Source organism: Panthera uncia (genome assembly GCF_023721935.1).
Source record: "Panthera uncia isolate 11264 chromosome C1 unlocalized genomic scaffold, Puncia_PCG_1.0 HiC_scaffold_3, whole genome shotgun sequence".
In the NCBI taxonomy this organism is placed as follows: Eukaryota; Metazoa; Chordata; class Mammalia; order Carnivora; family Felidae; genus Panthera; species Panthera uncia.
In genome coordinates this window covers 46,900,730-46,923,367 of record NW_026057584.1, presented here as the reverse complement: position 1 = coordinate 46,923,367, position 22,638 = coordinate 46,900,730, and positions in this window count along the sequence as shown.

Here is a 22,638-nt window from a genome sequence, read left to right as displayed (position 1 = left end):
TGTATGTATATGTATTATTTATCATATAGGCTAAGTGCAAAAAGCCTGAGAGTGAAGATCTTGGCTGCAATGCATCTTGTTTTCATTCCACTAGGTGTCAGCATAAGTCCGTGAATCTGAATGCTGTTGGGAGAACAATTGTTAAATCCTTGCTTGTTCACAAACATATTTTTATTTATCATTCCAAGGATGATGATGTGAAATTTAGATCTAATAATGTAATCTCTTGTGTATTAAAATAATTATTGTCTACTCAAATGTTCATTTTTATTGCACCTATTCAAATTAATGTCAGCTGCTTAAATTAGTTAAGCTTTCGTGCTAATCTACATCAACAGAATAGAGAAAGAAAACAATCACACACAGGAATGACAGCAATGACTTTGTTTCCTGCACTCTATTTTGGGTTTTCAGCCAGTGGCTTTTTTTCTTCAATAGGTTATGAAAGACATTTGGCCAATAGAGAGATCAAAAGTATAACATTTCCCCCTTGTGTTATCTAGTTTATAAATATGCTTTAAAGGATATGAGCAATACTTGACTAGCTTAATATCATGTTGACTGATAAGTTTTCTTGCTAAAAGAACGTGTTGGGTAATTCATAAGTTAGATATTTTTAACTTATTTTTCCCTCTCTGACTACCCAATGTGGCATCAGAGGCTTTGGCTTTGTGTTGGCTTGACCTTGATTCATTTGAACATCAGCTTCAACTTATTATATTAAATAATGAAAACATGTCTTAGGTTAGATGTTCATAGGCCAGAAATAGCTGAATAATTGTTGAGAGTTATTTCATACTGAGTTCTGTTTTCCTTAGTAGGCAAAATTTTTGTCTTTTTGTTTAGACAACTGTTAGCATTTTAAAGGAAAAAATGACATGTTGAAGTTATTTTTCAAATAACAGTATATAAAAATGCATTAACATTTGCCATTTTTAGTAGTAGTTTTAATGTGGTCAACATTGTAATAAGTTTTTAGCCACAGAGGAAAGGGGGATACTCAGTGCCGATGTATTCTGATTTGAATGAAGTATTATCAGTCTCTCACTAATTAATTTTCAGTTATACTCTCGAAATTTTTCTTTAAAATTTTTCCTCAGAATTCACAGGAAGTTCCACTTCTTCATGCTATTTTCTCATAGTAAAAGATTTCTTTTCAGTGTCAATTTACTCACAATATTAATTACATAATAAAAAGTTAATACCCAACACTACAAAATATAGAAATTTAGGGATATTAAATTATTCCATACTGTAAGGGAAAGAGACCAGAGAAATGTTAGGTACACTGATATCTCTAAAGGTCTTCTTTTTTTTTTTTGCAAAATAGAAGTATTTTTTTTCCAAATTTTTATTTAAATCCCATTTAGTTAACATACAGTGTAATATTAGTTTCAGGTGTAGAATTTAGTGATTCCTCATTTACATACAACATCTAGTCCTCATCACAAGTGCCTCCTTAATCCTTATCACCCATTTAACCCAACTCCCTGCCCATCGCCCCTCCATAACCAATACTCTATAGTAAAGAGTCTATTTCTTGGTTAGCCTCTCTTCCTCCCTCCATATTCGTTTTTTCTTAAATTACGCTTAAGAGTGAGATCAATCATAAGGTATTTTTCTTTCTTTGGCTGACTTATTTTGCTTAGCATAATACTCTCTAGTTCCATCCATATCATTGCAAATGGGCAGATATCATTCTTTTTTATAGCTGAGTAATATTCTATTATATATTCACACGCACACACACACACATGACACACACATATCTTCTTTATCTATTCATCAATCGATGGATATTTGGGCCCTATCCATAATTTAGTATTGTTGATAAATCTGCTGTAAACATTGGAAGGCATGTGTGCCTTCAAATCAGTAAATACCAAGTAGTGCAATTGCTGGGTTGTAGGGTAATTCTATTTTTAACTTTTTAAAGAATCTCCATACTGTTTTCCAGAGTGGCTGCACAAATTTGCATTCTCACCAGCAGTGTAAGAGTGTTCCCCTTTCTCCTCATCCTCACCAACACCTGTTGTTTCCTGTGTTGTTAATTTTAGACATGCTGACAGGTGATATCTCATTGTGGTTTTGATTTGTATTTCTCTGATGATGAGTGATGTTGAACATTTTTTCATGTGTCTATTAGCCAGCCGGATGTCTTCTTTGGAAAAATGTCTACTTATGTCTTCTGCCCATTTTTAAACTGGGTTATTTGTTTTTTGGGTGTTGAGTTTGATAAATTCTTCATAGATTTTGGACACTAACAAATTATCATTTGCAAATACCTTCTTCTAATCTGTAGGTTGCCTTTTAGTTTTGTTGGTTGTTTCCTTTGCTGTGAAGAAGCTTTTTATCTTGATGAAGTCCCAATAGTTCATTTTTGCTTTTGTTTCCCTTGCCTCAGGAAACATATCTAGTAAAAAGTTGTTATGGCTGAGGTCAAAGAAGTTGCTGCCTGTGTTCTCCTCTAGGATTTTGATGGTTTCCCATCTCACATTTCAGTCTTTCAACCATTTAGAATTCATTTTTTGTGTATGGTGTAAGAAAGTGATCCAGTTTCATTCTTTTGCATGTTGCTGTCCAGTTTTCCCAACACCATTTGTTGAAAAGACTGTCTTTTTTTTTCCATTGGATACTCTTTTCTGCTTTCTCAAAGATTAATTGACCATATAGTTGTAGGTTCATTTCTGGGTTTTCTATTCTGTTCTATTGATCTATGTGACTGTTTTTGTGCCAGTTACCCTACTGTCTTGCTCACTACAGTTTTATAATACAGCTTAAAGTCCAAAATTGTGATGCCTCCAGTTTTGCTTTGCTTTTTCAAGATTGCTTTGGCTATTTGGAGTCTTTTGTGGTTCTATACAAAGTTTAGGATTGTTTTAGCTCTGTGAAAAATGCTTTTGGTATTTTGATAGGGATTGCATTAAATGTGTAGATTGTTTTGGGTAATATATACTTTTTAACAATATTTATTTTTCCAGTCCATGAGCATGAAATGTCTTTCAATTTCTTTGTGTCATCTTCAATTTCTTTCATCAGTGTTTTATAGTTTTTAGAGTGCAGATCTTTTATCTCTTTGGTTAGATTTATTTCTAGGTATCTTATGGTTTTAGTGCAAATGTAAATGCAGTCCATTCCTTGATTTCTTTTTCTGCTGCTTCATTATTTGTGTAGAGAAATGTAACAAACTTTGGTACATTGATTTTGTATTCTGTTACTTTACTGAATTCACGTATCAGTTCTAGTAATTTTTTGATGGAGTCTTTTGGGTTTTTTATATAGAGTATCATGTCATCTGCAAATAGGAAATGATTAACTTCTTCCTTGCTGATTTGATGCCTTTTATTTCTTTTTGTTGTCTGATTGCTGGGGCTAGGACTTCTATCTAGTACTATGTTAAATAACAGTAGTGAGAGCGGACATACTGTCTTGTCCCTGACCATAGAGGAAAAGCTATCTTTCCCCATTGAGGATAATATTAACTGTGGGTTTTTTGCATGTGACGTTTTCTCTGTTGAGGTGTATTCCCTATAACTCTACATTGTTGAGAGTTTTTATCATGAATGAATATTATACTTTGTCAAATGCCTTTTCTGCATCTATTGAGAGGATTATATGATTCTTATCCTTTCTTTTATTAATGTGATGTATCATGTTGATTTTGCAAATACTGAACCACCCTTGCAACCCAGGAATAAATCCCACTTGATCATGGTGAATGATTCTTTTGATGTACTGTTGGATTCAGTTTGGTAGTATTTTATCGGGAATTTTTGTATCCATGTTCATCAGGGAAATTTGTCTGTAGCTCTCTTTTTTAGTGGAGTCTTTGGTTTTGATATTAGGGTAATGTTGGCCCCACAGAATGAATTTGGAAGTTTTCCTTCCATGTCTGTTTTTTGGAATAGTTTGAGAAGAATAGGTAAAACTCTTCTTTAAATGTTTGGTAGAGGGGTGCCTGGGTGGCTCAGGTGGCTAAGCCTCTGACTCTCGGTTTCAGCTCAGGTCATGATCTCATGGTTTTGTGAGTCAAGCCCCGAGTCCAGCTCTGCTGCCAGTGCAGAGCCTGCTTGGGATCCTTTCTTTTCCTCTCTCTCTCCCCCTCCCCAACATGGGCTGTCTCTCTCTCTCAAAAAAAAATGTTTGGTAGAATTCCCCTGTGAAGCCATCTGGTCCTGGATTTTTGTTTATTGGGAGATTTTGATTATTAATTCAGTTTCTGTGCTGGTTATCAGTCTGTTCAAGTTTTCTATTTCTTCCTGTTTCAGTTTTGGTAGTTAAAACGTTTCTAGGAATTTACCAATTTCTTCTAGGTTGTCCAATTTGTTGGTGTATACTTTTTCATAATATTCTCGTATAATTGTTGGTATTTCTGTGGTGTTCATTGTTATTTCTCCTCTATCATTTATGATGTTATTTGTTTGAGTCCTTTCTCTTTTCTTTTAGATAAGTCTGGCTAGGAGCTTATCAATTTTATTAATTTTTTCAAAGAATCTGCTCCTGGTTTTATTGATCTGTTCTATTATTTTTTTGGCAAAATAATCTTTTAAAAATTTAGATTGAAAAAATTTCAAATGATACAAATCTTATACACACACACATATACATGTACTCACACATATATATGTATAAGTTTATTTATTTATTTTGAGACAGAGAATGAGCTGGGGAGGTGCAGAGAGAGATGGGGACAGAAGATCCCATGCGGGTTCTGTGCTGAGAGCAGAGAGCCAGATGTGGGGCCCAAACTCATGAACTGTGAGATCATGACCGATCAAAAGTCAGACGCTTTACCGACTGAGCCACCCTGGTGCCCCTAAATGGTACAAATCTAAAGTAGAGGATATGTACACATATATGTGTACATATATATTATATATATTATGTGTATGTTTTTGTTGCAGACTATGAGTCTGGAGTTCTCTCTTGTCCAGCAAGAGAGCTGACGCAGAAATGAAAACGAGAGAGGCTAATGTCCAGGAGGAGACAAGAGCCCTGGATGTTTTGTCGATGTATTTATTGTTGATGTATTTATCGAGCTATCAAGATTTGACATATGTGGTGAACATGCAGAAGAAAACAATAAGATGGTGACCATTAACTTGTGTGTGTAAGAAGCAAAGAGTTGGGGGGGCAAGTGGTGTTTGAAGTTGAGATTAAAGCACAATGATATACTGGTGTGCCAGACGCCAGATGGACAGTGTTTCTCTGTAGGTGATACAGCCAAGGAGCTGCTATCTCAAAGTTTAAGATTGCTGGAGCATGCTGCCTCAAGGCCAACAAAGCACCCTTTTCACTAGCTAACCTTGGGTGTGTTTGCCCTGTGTGGCTTTCCACCTCTAACTGTTCTCTGATGCTTTTTTTCCTGTGGAGGCAGCTTTTGGACATGAGGCTTGTTTTACTTAGTGACTAGCCCTGGGCACTTTCCTCCAGTGGTGGTGGTTTTCTGGCTCTATGCTTTGTCTTACTTAATGACTGGCCTTGGGCGCTTTCACCCTGTGGTGGCTTCCCTCCCTAAGCCTTGTTAACCCATTGGTGCAAGTGTACAGAATTCTTAAACTTATTCCCCACTCGTGTATATGCATACACACATGTAAAAATACAAGGAATATGTCTGTCTCTACATTCTGTTCATTATGTTTAGAACAGTACCTGGAACATAATAGGTATGTAATAAATATTTGTTAGGAGGATAAATTAAGAAATGTGACCAGAGAAGATGCGTGTGTAAAAGATTTGATTAGTAAGACTTGGTCTCTATGGAAGCAGAGTGTGAAGAATTGAGAAGGAGTCTTGGTGTTTTCTAAGGTTTTAGAAGCCTTGGTGGTAGCATTCATTAAAATTTGAGACTCTAGGAAGAGACACAAATTTGGCAGGAAAGTTCAAAATTTGCCATTTTGAGGCAGTGTAGCAGACAGCAAAGTGAAAGCTGTCTGACAAAGCACTGGCTATAAAACACATGCATTTGGTGGAGAAGTTTGAGCTGGAGATACAGAAGTTATGATGTAGGAAGGGTCAGAGAGGTGGATTAGATCATCTGGGTGGAGTGGTTCAATGAGGAGAGAAAAAGCAGAAACCTTGCAGAACAACATTTTAGGATGACAGTGCAACGAGGTCTTAGAAAGCAGGCTGGAAAAGCAGGAATAAATCAACAGGCTCAGAGAATAGTAATTTCAAGAAAAACAGAGTGGTCACCAGGGTCAGAAACTGCAAATAAGTCCAGCCATTTGAGCAATAAAGGAAGTGTATGGATTTGTAAGTTAGGAAATTATTGATGACTCTTATAGGAGCTAGTTCAGTGGAGTTATGTGAATGAATTTACTGTCTAAACTTATGGTATGACTGAGGGTAAGAGGGAGGTAAGAAGGTGAAGACAGTGAATATAGACTGTAGACTATACTGTGATGGACTTTGGATATGCAAAAAAAAAAAAAAAAAAAAAAAAAAAAAAAAAAAAAAAAAGGAGCAAGAGAACATGTCACTTGGTGTTTCCTAAAGCCATTTGATGTAAAAGTGGTACTTTATGGGGCAGTGGATTGGCAATTTTCAAACTTCTTGAAGTCCACAAAGACTTTTACAAAGTTCATGGGGCTTAGAATTTTAAGAAATTCAGTGTCAAGATACTCAACTCCCATGCTTACTGTTTCCTAATATTAATTGGCAGGAGACCTTCACTTAAAACATTATGCTTGTCTTTTTCCCCCACTTTGCTTTTGTAACCATACTTTTCTCATTTTAGAAAACAAAATCATATCTCACACCCAATCTGGTATTCATCACCCCAGCATGTGAAAGTCCTTGGTATACCAAACAAAAGGAAAATTTGTATTGATGATAAGAAAGTGAATGTCTCTAATGGCTCAGAAACAAATCCTTTTGAAAGTCAAGGCATTTCTAATTCTTTGCTTTCAAAACAATTGAAGAAACTAATAGATCATTAAAATATACTTTTTTATAATAGATCACCATGTAATTTTTGGCATAAACTTGAAAGGAGGGCAAATAGTTGAGTTATATTGCTAATACCAAAACTTCCATTCCATCTGTCCAATACCACATTGTTATGTGAACAATTTTGCTCAGTATTTATAAAAACAACAACAAAGAATTAAATCCATGTTTAACACTGCCTTCCACCATAAATAATATGTGTTGTTGTTTAAGCTAATTAAAAAACAAAACAAAACAGTAACAAAGAATTCCCAGGTATATAAAGGAAAGCATTGGGAAGACAAGAGCATTGGCAGTTAGAAATTAAGAAGTGTTGAGTGGTATCATATGAAAGGAAAGGTCAGTAAGGGGCATGGATGTTACACTGGACTGGAAAAACAGTGACATAATGGGATTAGTTTCTCAGGTTTGAAGGTTCTAAGCAGAGACTGACAGAGGCCTCAGGTGATATGAGGTCCAACAAGGCCAACTATCTTTAACTCTAGTTCCTCCTCAGTATTGTTCCAATTTTAGTGTATGTGTTGCCAAAGCAAGCACTAGTTCTTCCTCAGGATTCATGATTTAGAAATTCAAGACAACATTGACTGTGATTGGATGGATTCTGAAGAGAACCCTCCCATCAGATGGTATGAGGAGACTCAATATACCGAAGAAAAATCAATTCACCACTTATGGAATAAGAACTTGACTATTTTTTTTAAAGTTTATTTATTTATTTTTGGGAGTGTGTGTGTGTGTGTGTGTGTGTGTGTGTGTGCATGAGCAGGAGAGTGGCAGAGAGACAGGGAGAGAGAGAATCCCAAACAGGATCTGCATTGTCAGCGTGGAGCCCTACAGGGGGCTCTACATGGAACTTGAGGCAGGGCTGGAACTCATGAACTGTGAGATCATGACCTGAGCCAAGATCAAGAGTTGGACGCCTAACTGACTGGCACCCCTTGACTATTTTCTTCATAATATTCTGAATACTTAGAACACTGCCTGGCATAGAGTACTTAAATATTTTCTGTTGAATGAATTGTCAGTGGTTGGAGGTAGCCAAGACTCCCAAGTCTTAACTTAGTGGAATTAATTTGATTTACCAATTTCTAATAGAGCCTATTTTAATTTATATATTATTTGTTTACTCCACTTGGATTGGAACAAAAATAGGTACCAATTATATATTTGTGTTTATATAATTCAGTTTGAAAATTCTCTTCCAAATAAATCTCATATCTCTTTCATTACCTAAAATGAGGGATACAGGTGCTACATATCACTAAAAAAAGTATAATTCAAATGGTAATATTATTAAATTACATTACATATACCATAATTAAGTTATTCATATATGGCAACATGTGGTAAAGAGTATTTGTATGTTTGGCTGACAGCACAGAATAGGCTAAAACTTCATATCAGACTTGGTATTATGGAGTTGAAAATGTCACAGATTTAGCTTTTAATAAGCCAGAACGATCGTGTAAAATAAGAAGACTAGCAACATCTCCAGCTGATATTCTTGGGAACACGGGGATGACTTTGAAGTTAAGAATATTTTTAGATTAAAAGTCTTGATATTTTCTGTCAATTAAAATGACTATAATTAATTGCTATAACTAGAGTTATATAATTGCAAATAATAAAAATCCAACTTTAATTAGTTTCAACAGTAAGTGGGAATTTACTGGCCCAGAAAAGTGGGAAGCCCTGAATGTATATAGCTTTAGCACAGCTGGATGCAGGAGCTTAAATAATATAATCAAGATCCCCCTCTTTCTTCCTCCCTTGGCTTTGTTTTCTTTGTGTTGCATTTATTTCTAGGCAGATTTTCCCTACTTGGGTGGCCAAGAGAGCATCAATAATCCAAATTTGTTTAGCACTTAGTGCTTTTGAGTTCTGAAGGAGAAGATGGGTCTTTTTGCTGACAGTTTTAGCAAAGAAAGCTGGGAGAGGTTTTATGGGCCTGGTATAGGTCATGAATCCAGCCATGGAGCATTCATGATGGTCAGCACAATGTAATACTCTGATCAGATCTGGATTCTTTGTATCCCTGTAGAAAAGACTGGTGATGGGGCACCTGGGTGGCTCAGTTGGTTGTGTCCAACTTCGGCTCAGGTTATGATCTCACGGTTTGTGAGTTCAAGCCCCACATCAGGCTCTGTGCTGACAGCTCAGAGCCTGGAGCCTGCTTAGGATTCTGCGTCTCTCTCTCTTTCTGCTCCTCCCTGACTCGTGCTCTGTCTCTCTCAAAAATAAACATTAAAAAAATTAAAAAAAAAATAAAAAGAAACGATTGGTGTTGAGGTATTCCCTACCTGAACTGCATGGAGTGAAAATCCCCACAGACTGTTACCAGACAAGATAATATGACATCTAAAATCTTTTTGCATATATATTGTATCAATTAACCACATCATAAAAATGGAGGCATCAAATAGGCTAAATATCCGTAAGAAAGAATTAAATATAAAGTGGCTTTTAAGGTCAGTTAGAATTTCCAGTTCCTTCTATTTTGCTGTGTTTTGTTTCCCAGTGCTAAAGCAAGCTCATTGGCAGCAGTCCCCAGGAAGGGATAAAGGGGACATAGAAGAATTAAAAAAAGAGGAAGCAACTTCTGTTTAAGGAAATGATCCAGAAGTGGCACCTATCAATTCTGCTCATATCCCATTGGCCAAAACATAGTCAAATGACCATTTGTGGTGGCAAAGGAATCTAGTAAATATGGCATCTTTCTGGGTAACAGTGTGTTCAGGGATTCTATTACTAAAAAGAAGAAGGTGAATATGTATAAATGGAAAAGTAGCTGTCTCTGCAACAGTTACTGCTTTTAACCTTGAGATGTACAAACTTATATTGGGGAAAAATTAAAAACTACTTGTACTATGGAAAACATAAGGGAAAAGATAATTTTCACTTTCATAATAAAAGAAAAAGTTGCAGGATAAATGTTTGGTACATTTTAAAGTTCTTTACAAATGGGGGCGCCTGGGTGGCTTAGTTGGTTAAGCATCTGACTCTTGATTTCAGCTCAGGTCTTGGTTTCAGGGTCATAAGTTCAAGCCCCATGTTGGGCTCCAAACAAAAAAAAAAAAAAAAAAAAAAAAAAAAGAAGCCCTTTACAAATGGTGGTACTATTGAAGGATGGTTTAATGTTTGATATTACAATGCATATTTTAGAAATAATATTAACAAATTTTTTTACTTTTAAGAGATGATGCTCTAAAATTATGAATTTCATCTTGAACTTTTCTATGTCATTGGCTAGTATATTTACATTTTCAGAAAACATGGAATTTACTATCTTGCTTTTGTAATGAATTAAATTGTTGTAATATGTACTGTAAAAGAATAAATTAAAAATTGAAGTCAAATGGAATTGCAAGACTGTATCTCTTTCTAATGCTAAAAGCTTACTGAGCTGGAAAAAAATATAATTTAGCCTATCACCCACTTGCCAAAAAAAAAAAAAAAGAAAAAAAGATGCCTGGCTTGGATTTCATCCAGGAAGACATCTGTTTGCCTGGAACTAATAATAGTACAACCCTAATGATGTGCCAAACAAGTTATTTTAATAGAAATGCTTTGTTTTGAGAGGTTAAGTTTGGTTACTCAGCAGAACTGCTGTGTTTATAAGGGTATTATGTTTGATTCTGCAACTAGGAAACACATATCCCACTGAAGTCAAGCTTGGGAAATTTGGTGGGAGTTGTGATACATTTTACAGCTAAACTAACAGAGTACTCTTGATCTCTAAATGACCTCCCAAGATTAACCACATTAGAAGACTGGAGGCAAGGTAGTAGGAAATCACTATTCAAATTTTAGAGTAGATACTGGAGATTGTCCATTGTTTCGAAAAGCACAAATATTCACTCAAATGCTTATCAACTGTTCCTCAAGATCTACTCAAAATAAAAATTCTGCTTGGTTCATTTTAGTCCCATTATTTCTTACTCCTAATTTTCCTCCTCTAAAATGTCAAAACATTTGGATAAAATTAAGAAGGAATATTCAAATGTTCAAATGTTTGATCTACGTGATTTTAAACATCTGGATTTTTTAAATCATAGAAATGATTGAATTTCTCACATTTTATTCAAACTTGCTATTGTGTATACTTAGCATGTTAGTAACTGTGTAAAAAAAAAAAACACTGCCATGTGTATGAGGCCACATGTATGTGGGTAATGTTGTACGGAAAGTCATTAATAAGCTTTTTAGGCCTGTTGCCTAGTTTTAGTGATTGTTCTGTTCAATTCTCATAGTGCCAGTACTGTTTTTATTTAAGTATTAGACCAATGGCTAATATGCATTTAGAAATATGTTTAGAATTTCATCCAATAAAATTTTGGTTAATTCAGAGGCATTATCTACACTAAAAATGAGAAGTTAAAGTGTCCCTTTTAACAACACTAAGAACTGGGGCTCTACTATTGTAGAAGATATTTAGTGTTTTGTATTTTACTCTCTTGAATAGATTATTGGTGAAGATGTAGAAAGAGGATAAAATAAAGTTTTCTATTTAAGAAATTTCTATGTAAAGAAATTTTATAAGATTAGCATTTCCTAAAAGTTTTAACACTGAAATGTAACTGCTGTTCTGTGTAATTGATCACACTTTTATGTTAATTAGCCATCCTCTGCAGGCACACAAAGTTCTGAATGCTGTGCAAATAGAGAGCAGCCAGAGGAATATTTTCTGGCAAAGTCCAGCTCCACAAGTTGTTGCTGACCATGGGAAACAGATTTTGGCCAAAACAGATGCTAAGATTATTCCAGGAACTTTCTGGCACACCTGGAGTTTTTTTCTTAATTAACTAGTCTCTACTGAAATGATTTTTCCAGGTCTAGTCTACTTTTGGGCTACAGTTTTAAAATGAATTGATTTAATTCTAGATCTCCATGAGGAGTTTCAGAATATGCTAAAGGTCTCAGAGAGAAACAGTAATAGAGGGAGTGGTAATATATACTACTAATTGCCTTTTGCCAGAGAAGTCTCTAACTTTTTTGTTTATTTACATATAATTAATATTTAATAAAAAGCAATGCTTTTTTAGGTGTACAGTTCTATGAATTTTGACAAATTTATAGAGTAGTTTAACACCACAATCAATCCAGAAAAGATTTCCATTATCTAAAAATCTCCTTCATGCTTCTTTGTAATCAATCCCTTTCCCACTTTGGGAAACCACTGATCTGCTTTCTGTCCCTATAGTTTGCCTTTTTTTTTTAGAATGTCATAAATTGAGTCATACAGTATGGAGCCTTTTGAATCTGGCATAATGCTTGCACTTAGCATAACATTTTCGAGATTCTTCCATGTTATTGCATGTATGAGTAGTTTATTCCTTTTTTTTCCCCTGAGATTGGCCTCCTTTTAATGCTAATGGAATCACAAATCTATTTGTGCAGACTCAAAAGTGATCTGAACCAATCATTTGTAGTCTGGCAATCACATTTTCCTTGGCCAAGTGGTCTCTTTCCCATAATCCTGTGCACCCAGGAATGGTTATCTGACAGAACTGTCAGAACTCTGTTGGAGAACATTTGGGAAAGATTTAACCCTTACTTATAAAAAAGAGGAAGGAACACAAATTTATCATACTCTAGTCCCACAGCTTTCCCCCTTCCCGATCCTTGCCTTTAGACAAATGATGTCTAGAACTGTGGAACCCATTTTACAAACATGAAGGAAAGGCCAAAAGAACTGTAAAGAGAAAATCCCAGAACCCTGTCATTTTTAGCTTGCCAACAAACCTTTAAACTGCCCACCTTCAGATTTCTTAGTATGTATAATGACTGAATGTGTTTGTTATTTAAGCCATCTTATTATGTTGTTTCCAGTCAATAATATTCCTTGCGGCGAAACTGTCATCCAATCTGGAAGCCGGTACAGGTTGGAATTGGGGCTCACAGTTTTAGAATTCTAATTATTATGGTTAGTAAATCTCCACTACTACTTTCTATAGTAACTCCCTATTGTACATGAATTAGATTGGCACCTAAACATTTTCCTGGAGAAGTTCAACCTATCAATTCACTTAAACAATTACAATTCTACACCATTATAATTTTCCTTAGAATCCACTTACTACTAGCCTTGCTCCAATATTTTCTGGATGACTGCAGAATTATGAAAATTATATTGTTCATTGATTACGATATTACAATACTCTTCTAGAGTAAAATGTAAGCATGATTTTCAGATTATTCTCTAAAAAAGAGGAGAGAATTAACCAGAAAATTTAATGAGTTTTGATAGGAATGCTACCTATTATTGTAGTCTCATAATAGTTGATAGAGAGTTGCTCAACTGGTAAACATTATTATATTAGATTAATATATTATTATATTAGATTAATATATTAATTAATTAATTAATACATTAATATATTATTATATTAGATTAGGTTAATCTTCAAAAAATAGAATACATAATTTACTTTAGGGAATTAAAGGAACACAAGTTGATGTCTTTAAAACAAAATAGAATGTGAACGAAAATTATTTCTGTAGGTAGGCCCACATCTTCATTTGGGGTCTGTCAAATATATGCTGTTATTACTTACTATTAAGTACTTAGATCAAAGTTATTCCAAACTAACATCCTTGTAATTTTATAGCCACTGAACAGGAAATCCTATCCTGAAAGAATTGTTCTCTCTGCCATTAATGAAGAGAAGTACCACTGGGAATAACCTGAGAGGGCACTAGGCCCTGCAGAAATATTGGTATAAGATCATGTAAAACTTGGAAATATTGTTGTTAATAAAACATTTTTATCCTAGTAATTTAGAAGATAATTTTAGATTTAAGCCTATTTTATGCCAAACACTTTTGCAAATATGGCCAAAGTTTTTGACTGAAGGAAATGCCCATATTTAACTGCACACCCAAAATAAATGTGAAAGATGTTAGAAATGAAGTATTCTTTTTATATATTTCATGAATTATTGCTAAGAATAAGAAAGTAGGCTATGTTTGTAACTGAATAATAAACTCCATATGTCTTCATCAATATTTCATAAATCATTCTGCAAATGTTAATAGATAAAGAACGATTTTATAATTTTATAAGCTCTTCAACCAGTCTACGGGACAACCATTTTTGCTTTTTTTCCAATGCATATGAAACACTCATTCTTGAGAATAACTTACTGAAATCTTTGTTCATCTCATATAATAAGGCTACAGAATTACTGGAGAAATGTAGCAAATTTGTGTTACTTTAGATTATCTAAAGGATCTTCTTTGAATTAGTTTTAAGATTGTCTTAGAATTGTAAGTCTTAGAACTTAAGAGGTTTTAGAGATCATCTATTTAGGCTGTTTCAAGTACCCTGATTTACTCACTGATACATACATATGTTTTTTGATTTGGAGGAAAAGAGGTGAAGTTACAGAGAAAGTTCTAGGAATTTCTCATATACTCTACTATCCATCTCATTTGTGGTACAGTCCATAGGAGAGTGTTAGCTTGTGAGCTGCATGTGGATAGATTTTGAGAAACACTGTTCTATATAATTTACATTATTACAGTTGACAAATATAACTTACATTATTACAGTTGAGACAACTGTGATCTCAACTGTGATCTCAACTGAGTGATCAGAGAGGTGAAATAAATTGCTTAGCATAAAATAGCTATTTGGAGGCATAAGATAGAGCGAAAAGTTCTTCAGCAGGAATTTGTCCTCTTTGGACCTAGCCCTATATGCGCCACCAATTTTTTTGGAAACAGCAGCAGAAAAATGACTGTACCTGTAAATAGTAACTTAACCAAGAGTATATAATTTATAGATTCAGGACACAATGTCCAAGATAGATTCTATTGCTTGTGTAAATTTAGCATGTTCAGGTCTCTTAGACAGTGCTACCCTTCATGTCTCAAAATCCTGGCTGTGGGCAACAATTATTTAAACCACAGAGGACAGTTGACCCAATATTAGCCATATCACTGTGTTGCATTCTCAGATAGGATGATGCCCAGAGTTTGGGCAGCAGCCATGTTGAGTCTGAGTGATTCAGTGTAGACGAAGAAGTAAAGAGAATAATTTGACAGCTTACATATATGGAGCACTTACTACATACTACATAAGAACTTTACTCTCTAATGTCACCATATCTTTATTAGAAAGGTACTTTTTTTGTTCCAATTTTTCAGATGGAGAAAATGAGGCTTAGACATAGTAAATGGTTTAATCAGAGTGATATAGCTAGCAAATGGTGGAACAAGATTTTAGGCTTAGGTAGTCTGACTCAGGGCCCACAGTCCCAAGCAGTGAGAGAAGCAGAGATATGGAGAGCAACCTGATATTAACAACTTTCTAGGTCTGGTTTTCTTTGTGCTTTGTGATTCTGTGATATTCATTTTATACTTCCTTCTCCACCTTTTTACATAAGCTATTTGCTTGTTAAACAAAATAACAAGGTTTTACTAGTTGTTGGGAAATTAGGAGCTGTGAGTAAAGACTGCAGAGAAGTTTACCAACAGGGTACTGGAGCTATTTACACAGCATGCAAAATAGCAGACAAGGTAGTATCTTAGCAAAGCCATCTCTACCTGGAGGTAAGAGGTATAGATTACAGAAACAGTGCCATGATAGGAAGAATGAGGATCCATAAATAACCTGATAATGTTGAAAATGTAGAAATTCTGAGAATGGATGTGGGATAGATTTGGGCTCACAATTTAAACTGTTTTGCAATCTAAGAGATGGGAGTGGACTGATGTGTCCATTGTATGGGATTTTTAATAAGAGCTGCACTAGTATTTGACACGTGTAAGGTGGTCAAAATTTGTTGTATACATTACATGACACAAGAGAATTATAATTTACCTGGATAATTCTTAAGAAAAAATGGACATATTGGTACAAATACTATTCTAATGATTATTCTTTGAATTACATCTTTAGATTGCAACCATATCAAGTGAAGTGATTTGTGTGTTGTGCAAGTATAATACTTTTTGTACTTAAAAAAAATTTTAAGTATACAGTATAGTATTGCTAAGTATAAGCACAATGTTATAACAAAAGGTCTCTAGAACTCTTTTATCTTGAGTGATTGCAACTTTATACCCATTAAATAACAACTCCACATTTCTCCTTTCCCTCAGCTCCTGACAACCATCATCCTGCTTCCTGCTTTGATGATTTTAACTATTTTATTTTATTTTTTACTATTTTTAAAAGTTTATTTATTTGAGAGAGAGTGAGAGAGCGAGAATGAGCATGAGCAGGTGAGGGTCAAAGAGAGAATCCCAAGCAGGCTCTGCACTGTGCAGAGCCCAATGTGGGGTTCAAACTCACGAACCATGAGATCATGACCTGAGCTGAAATCAAGAGTCGGTCACTTAACCTACTGAGCCACCCAGGCACCCCGAGTTTGACTATTTTTGATACCTCATATAAGTGGAATGATACAGTATTTTTTCTTCAATGATTAGTTTATTTCACTTAGCATAGTTTCCTCAAGGTTCATCCATGTTGTAGCATGTCATAGAATTTTTTATGGGTGAATAATATTCCATATTGTGTCTAAACCATATTTTATTTATCCATTCATCTGTTGATAGGCACTTAGATTGCTTCTACCTCTTAGCTATTGTGAACATAGCTGTAATGAACAATGGAAGTACAGATGCCTCTTTCTGATATTGATTTCAATTTTTTGGATAAATACACAGAAGTAGGATATCTGAATCATACGGTAATTCCATTTTTAACTTTTTGAGGGACTTCCATATTGTCCTGCATAATGGCTGCACCATTTTACATTCCCACCACAGGTACACAAGGGATTCACTCTCCACATCCTTATCAACATCTGTTACTTTCTGTTTTCTGGGTTTTACCATTTCATGTCTCATGTTTAAGTCTTTAATCCATTTGGAGTTGATTTTTGTGGACGGAATAAGATAAAGAGTTCAGTTTCATTCTTTTGTATGTGGATACCCAGTTTTCCCAGCACCATTTGTTGAAGACTCTATCTTTTCCCCATTGTGTACTCTTCTCACCCTTGTTGAAGATCAGTTGATGCATGAATTGATTTCTAGGCTCTTTTTTTTGTTGTTGTTCCATTGGTCTCTATATCAGTACCATGCTCTTTTGATTATTGTAGCTTTGTAGTATTTATGTTTTGAAATCAGGAAGTATGAGGTCTCCAGCTTTATTCTTTCTCAAGATTCTGGTTTTTCACAGTTCTTTGTGGTTCCATATGGTTTTAGGATTGTGTTTTCTATTTCTGTTAAAATGCCATTGGAGTTTTGAAAGGAATTGCACTGATTCTGTAGATTGCTTTGGGTAGTATAGTAATTTTAACAATGTTATGTTTTCCATCCATGAACATGGATCTCTATTTATTTATGTTTCCTTTAATTTCTTTCAGCAATGTTTTGTAGTTTTCAGTATACAAGTCTTTTACCTCCTTGGTTAAGTTTATTCCTAAACATTTTATTCCTTTTGATACTATTATAAACAGAATTGTTTTCTTAATTTTCTTTCAGATTGCTTATTGTTAGTGTGTAGAAAATAATGATTTTTTGTCTGTTGGTTTTGTATCCTGAAACTTTACTGCATTCGTTTATTAGGTCTAACAGTTTTCTTGTGTATGTGAAAGTGGAGACGGGGAGGGGGCAAGGAGATTTGAGTGTGCGACTATCGGTATTATGCCTGATAGAATTTCCCAAGAGACTGAATAAACTTAGTTGGTAATAAACCTTTTGCAACTTAAATGTAAGTAATATTTTATACATTTGGATTTTATAAGCAAGCTAATAAAATTCTGTATTACTTCTTATCTTTTGAACACTTAATGGATTTCAGATTCAATTTCCAATAATCATAGTGAGGTAATTCTTTTGGTGAAGGGCATTTGTCATAGTGGTTGCAAGAAGATAATTTATTGCCTGTTACATTTTTCTTGTTACTTTCTTCAGTTTATCTTGGTAGGATTTCATTGTCTAGAAGGGCTGAAATTTCTAGAGGTGATTTTCTAGTGCCATAACAAAAAAGATTAGCAGTGACAGTTTTCTAAAATATATGTTTCCTACCAGAGGCAGCCTTCTCAGCCCATTTCCTTTAATGATATCTGGGGAGGATCTGATAAGCTTTATTCTACTTGACACAGGTTAAAGGGCATTGTCTTCCCTTTCACTCCAGCAACCAACAACAAAGTCAGGCATATGTTATCACCATCACACAGGAAGCTGCGGGCTTGCTTGTGTTAAACAGAGCACAAATACAGGAAAAGTGTCAGGTAGGTTAAAAGCTGGTAGAGCTCTGCTAAGAGAATATTATGCTAATAATATTTCAGATAGAACCGGAGATATGTTATTAGATTTCAGCATAAAGTAGTTAGAAATCCTTAAACAGTCAAAACCTATATAGAAAGTAGCCATTTTATCTTCCCCACTTTGGAATTATGACCCCATTTTTTAAAAATAGTAAAATAACACTTAAAACAGAAAAGTCAGGAAATGACATGATTTCTCAAAACATACAATTACACAATTTCTTAAAACTTAAAAATTGTTCCCCTCTGCTTTGTATGATAAAAATTCCAATTGTATTCCCTTATTGCAAAAAACAAAAACAAAAACAAAAACAAAAACAAAAAACGGGGATTTCCATTTTGTGGCTAAAATTTAGTCACAAATAAAGAATGCATGCCTTTTGGAAACTAAAGAACTCATTTCATTCAAGGATTTTATGTTGTCAGTTTTAATTGGGGTATGCATCTGGTTTTAAAGAGTCATGGTGGATATATTCTAGTCATATCTACCAATGTAGTTTTATGTACCATATTGGATTTGTTAATGGTGGATATATTCTAGTGATATCTAGTTTTATGTACCATACTGAATTTGTTAAAAAAAATATCTGAAGAGTTTGCAAAATGATTTCCAAATCCCTTCTTTTAGAAAGATTACAAACAGGGTGCCTGGGTGGCTCTGTCCACTGAGTGACCGAGTCTTGATTTTGGTTCAAGTCATGATCCCACGGTCATGGGATCCAGCCCCATGTTGCGCTGCACACTGGGCATGGAGCCTGCTTAATATTCTGTCTCTCTCTCCTTCTGCCCCTCTCTCCCCCCCCACACACTCTCTCTCTCCCTAAAAATAATTAATTAATTAATTAAAAATATAAACAAAATGGATTACAAAAACTTTTGAAGAGAAAACAACAATAATAATATATAGTCTTAAACTTTGACAGTCACTATCAGCATTTTGATTCATTTTCTCTCCATGTATATTTTTCAATGCATTTTCAAGATTGCAGTCAAATGTGTATACAAACACACGAATGTACATATATGTTTATAATTCTGAATATAACTTTTTCGTAAAAATCAATATTACATCACACATTTTCATGTTTATGTTGATATTTTTTAGAATTTTCAGTTTTAATGGCTGCATAAGTTTTCATGATTAAGCAAGACATAATTTATTTATTCAGTGAACATTTGTATGGGGTGTATGAATATCTTTCTTTGATGGACTCTTCAACTCTTCTGGTTACCATAGGGACAGTGACTCCCTATATCTTGTTTCTTCTTATGGCCATTATGAGGAAGGCCCATGTTATGTAGATAAAACTGTTGGATTTAATGGACCAATTGTAATGCACTTGTCCTTAGCATAAAGTATTAAATATTAAAACATTAAGTTAATTGTTGCATAGGAAGTTGCATAGAAAGTGTTGCGTAGGAAGTGTTGTAGTTCTGTACATTTGTGTACAGAAATGTACACAATGGCAGGAGCCATTTGCAGTTTGGTTTTGAGCAGGAAAAGGTCTAAAGACCTTTAGACTTCTAAAGAGGCTTAAAATATCTATCATCCAATCTTAGAGCAGAATTAAGCTGGTAGTCCACTGCAAAAGCACAGATAGAAAAAACTCATGTCTGAGACAAAATCAGGGTTAATAAGTAACACAAATGTCTTAAAGTATGGTTTTGTTTGGATATGTTACAAAACACACTAGGTCCATATGTGATTCTCTATATCTATTTGTGTTGGAAAAATTATGCTGGTTGTGCAACTTGCTTTTAGGACCCCAGGACAATACTAATTAGGACCCCAGGAAAATTGTAATAGCCATACATTGATTGTCTTCTCTGGCTATTGCTTATGAAGAGCCAAATACAAAAGTCCTAAAGCAAACGACACTTTATCAGAGTACTTGTCATCATCCACAGAAACATTATCATTAAAAAATTTTTCTTTTAATTTTTATTTATTTTTGAGAGGGAAAAACAGAGTGCAAGTGGACAAGGGGCAGAGTGGGAGACAGACACAGAATATGAAGCAGGTTCCAGGCTCTGAGCTGTCTGCACAGAGCTCAATGCAGGGCTCGAACACATGTACTGTAAGATCATGACCTGAGCTCAAGTCGGACACTTAACTGACTGAGCCACCCAGGTGCCCCCCACCATGGAACATTATTGTATGGCCTCCGACACTAAAGAAAGGAAATTTTATTATTGTGTTATATCTTCTTTTCCCCCTAATTTTTTCTTTCTTTCTCTTCCCACCAGCCCATTCTTTTTATTTAAGGGGATGGATTTGACAACCAGATTTTTAAGAGATCAAATACATTGAAGCAATTGTGTACCTTTTTGCCTTATAGGGTTTATCATGGAATAAAGGGTCATTTTTACCTTCATAGGAATAGTGATGTTTTAATAATTACATTTATATCTCTAACTTTCTGTTGATCTTATCAGGTTTTTATATTGAAATATTCCATTTTTCTTATTTATGGCCCTGATTTCAAATAGTTTATCATTTAATAAGTCTATTTCATTTTTTTTTCATAAGGAACTGTGTTTGAAAAACCACAATATATTAAAAAAAAGAAGCTTACTATCACAGCTTGATTAAAAAACAAACTCTGCCTTATTTTTATTTAGGAAAATCACACATGGAAATATCAAAAGACAGACATTATTTAGCTAGTTTAGTTTTGTGCTGGGCTGATGCTGGACACAACAACAAAGAGAAGAATGAGTCTTTCTCTGCTGCAGCCCAGATGTTATGAGGCTGTTGAACTTGGGTTTAACTGACCCAGGAGAATCACTTGGCTGCTAGAGGGACCCTGCTTCTGGCTTTGTGGAGATCAAGGAAAGCCCTTTCAGCATGTCTGAGAGCCAGATCCAGGGTGTCTCAGGCAAGCTAGGGAGCACTTTGGCAAAAATCTCCTGAATTGTGCAATCTCTGACTCTGTTTTTTTCCAACTTTTCCCTGTGAAGATCACATGCTTAAATTGGGCCATGCAGCTGTGTGTGGGTGGAGTGCTTATACTCAGAGCTCTTAGGTTTGATGGTGGACCATCAATGGTACACTATTTCTTCCCCCGCCCCCACCCTGAGAAACCTCAGAAGTAATCCCTTGAGGTTAGTAGTTGGTAATCTGATCTGTTCACCCTAATGTTAAAATAGGGCTTGCCTTTTCTTGGTTTGATACATATGTAAGCTTGTGGCTGTCAGGTAGTTTGCAAATGTTTCACTTGTTTTTTAGGTATCTAATGACCAATGTTATATCAATAGTTTTCTACCACAGAAGAGCCTCAAACTCAGTTGTTAGTTTAAAGAAGTCTCCATTTCTGCAATATTAATTTTTAAATTCAATTTTACAGACACTTTATTAGAGTGTTGATTACTGTAAATGTAGAAAAAGCCCCTCATATTATTCATTGTTTAAAAATACATTTTGAAGCACTCCTAATAATCCTTGCCACTAACTTTCTTTGATTTATGGAGTAGTTGTTTCAACATACTTAAAGAAGGACTTGATCCTGAGGACAAGGTTAATCTTGCAAGTTAAAAGAACAGTTTGTTAGAGAGTAGCTCTTATGGTCTCCAGGAACATTATTCTGTCCTCTTTTAGATCCAAAGACATTATTTTTTATTATCACTGAGTCTGCTGGCTGCCTTCTTCTCCTCCCCTTCCTCTTCTTCCTCCTCCTCCCAGTTAAGGAAGAGACTTCACAATCAGATTAAAATTTTAACATGCAATGATGCTATTGAGTTTCTAAGGTCTTTTGCCAGGAAGAGTAGAATATAGTAATAAGAACAATCAAAAACTTAACAGGAACATCAATGACATTTATGAAGCTATTGTGGTAGATATGATTTAATCTAATAGAATTCTAATTTTATGACTATGAGTCAAGCTTTTGGAGAGTGACATCAACAAAATGGTGACGTAGGCCATTCCTGACTTTGCTCCCCCTCACCAGAAGAACAACTAACAAGTATTCACAAACAAGACACCACTGAGCAAATCCTAGAACATGAGGGTAAGGTTGAAACACCCCCTGCACCACAGACACCAAGACAGATGGCATTAGAAGGGTAAGAGAAGTACACATTTACTACATTGTCCCTCCCCCAGGCCAGCAGAGCACCACCCAAAGAGGTCTTCCCTGAGCCTCCATTCCTCTAGTGGGAAAAGAAAACACAGGGGGTGACAACCAGCACCCCTCAGCATTGTCACTTTATGGGAGTCCCTACTCTGATCTGCACCAGGGGGATTGCAGGGAAATCTGTGGGGCTCAACCAATGGGAATTTGACTATGATGGAGAAGGGGAAGGGGCTTGCAACCAGCACATGGATCTTAGCAGAACAAGTTCATACCTGCACTGCCCAAGAACTAATCCCAAACAGTGGTTTTGTTCATCTGCAGAACCAAGC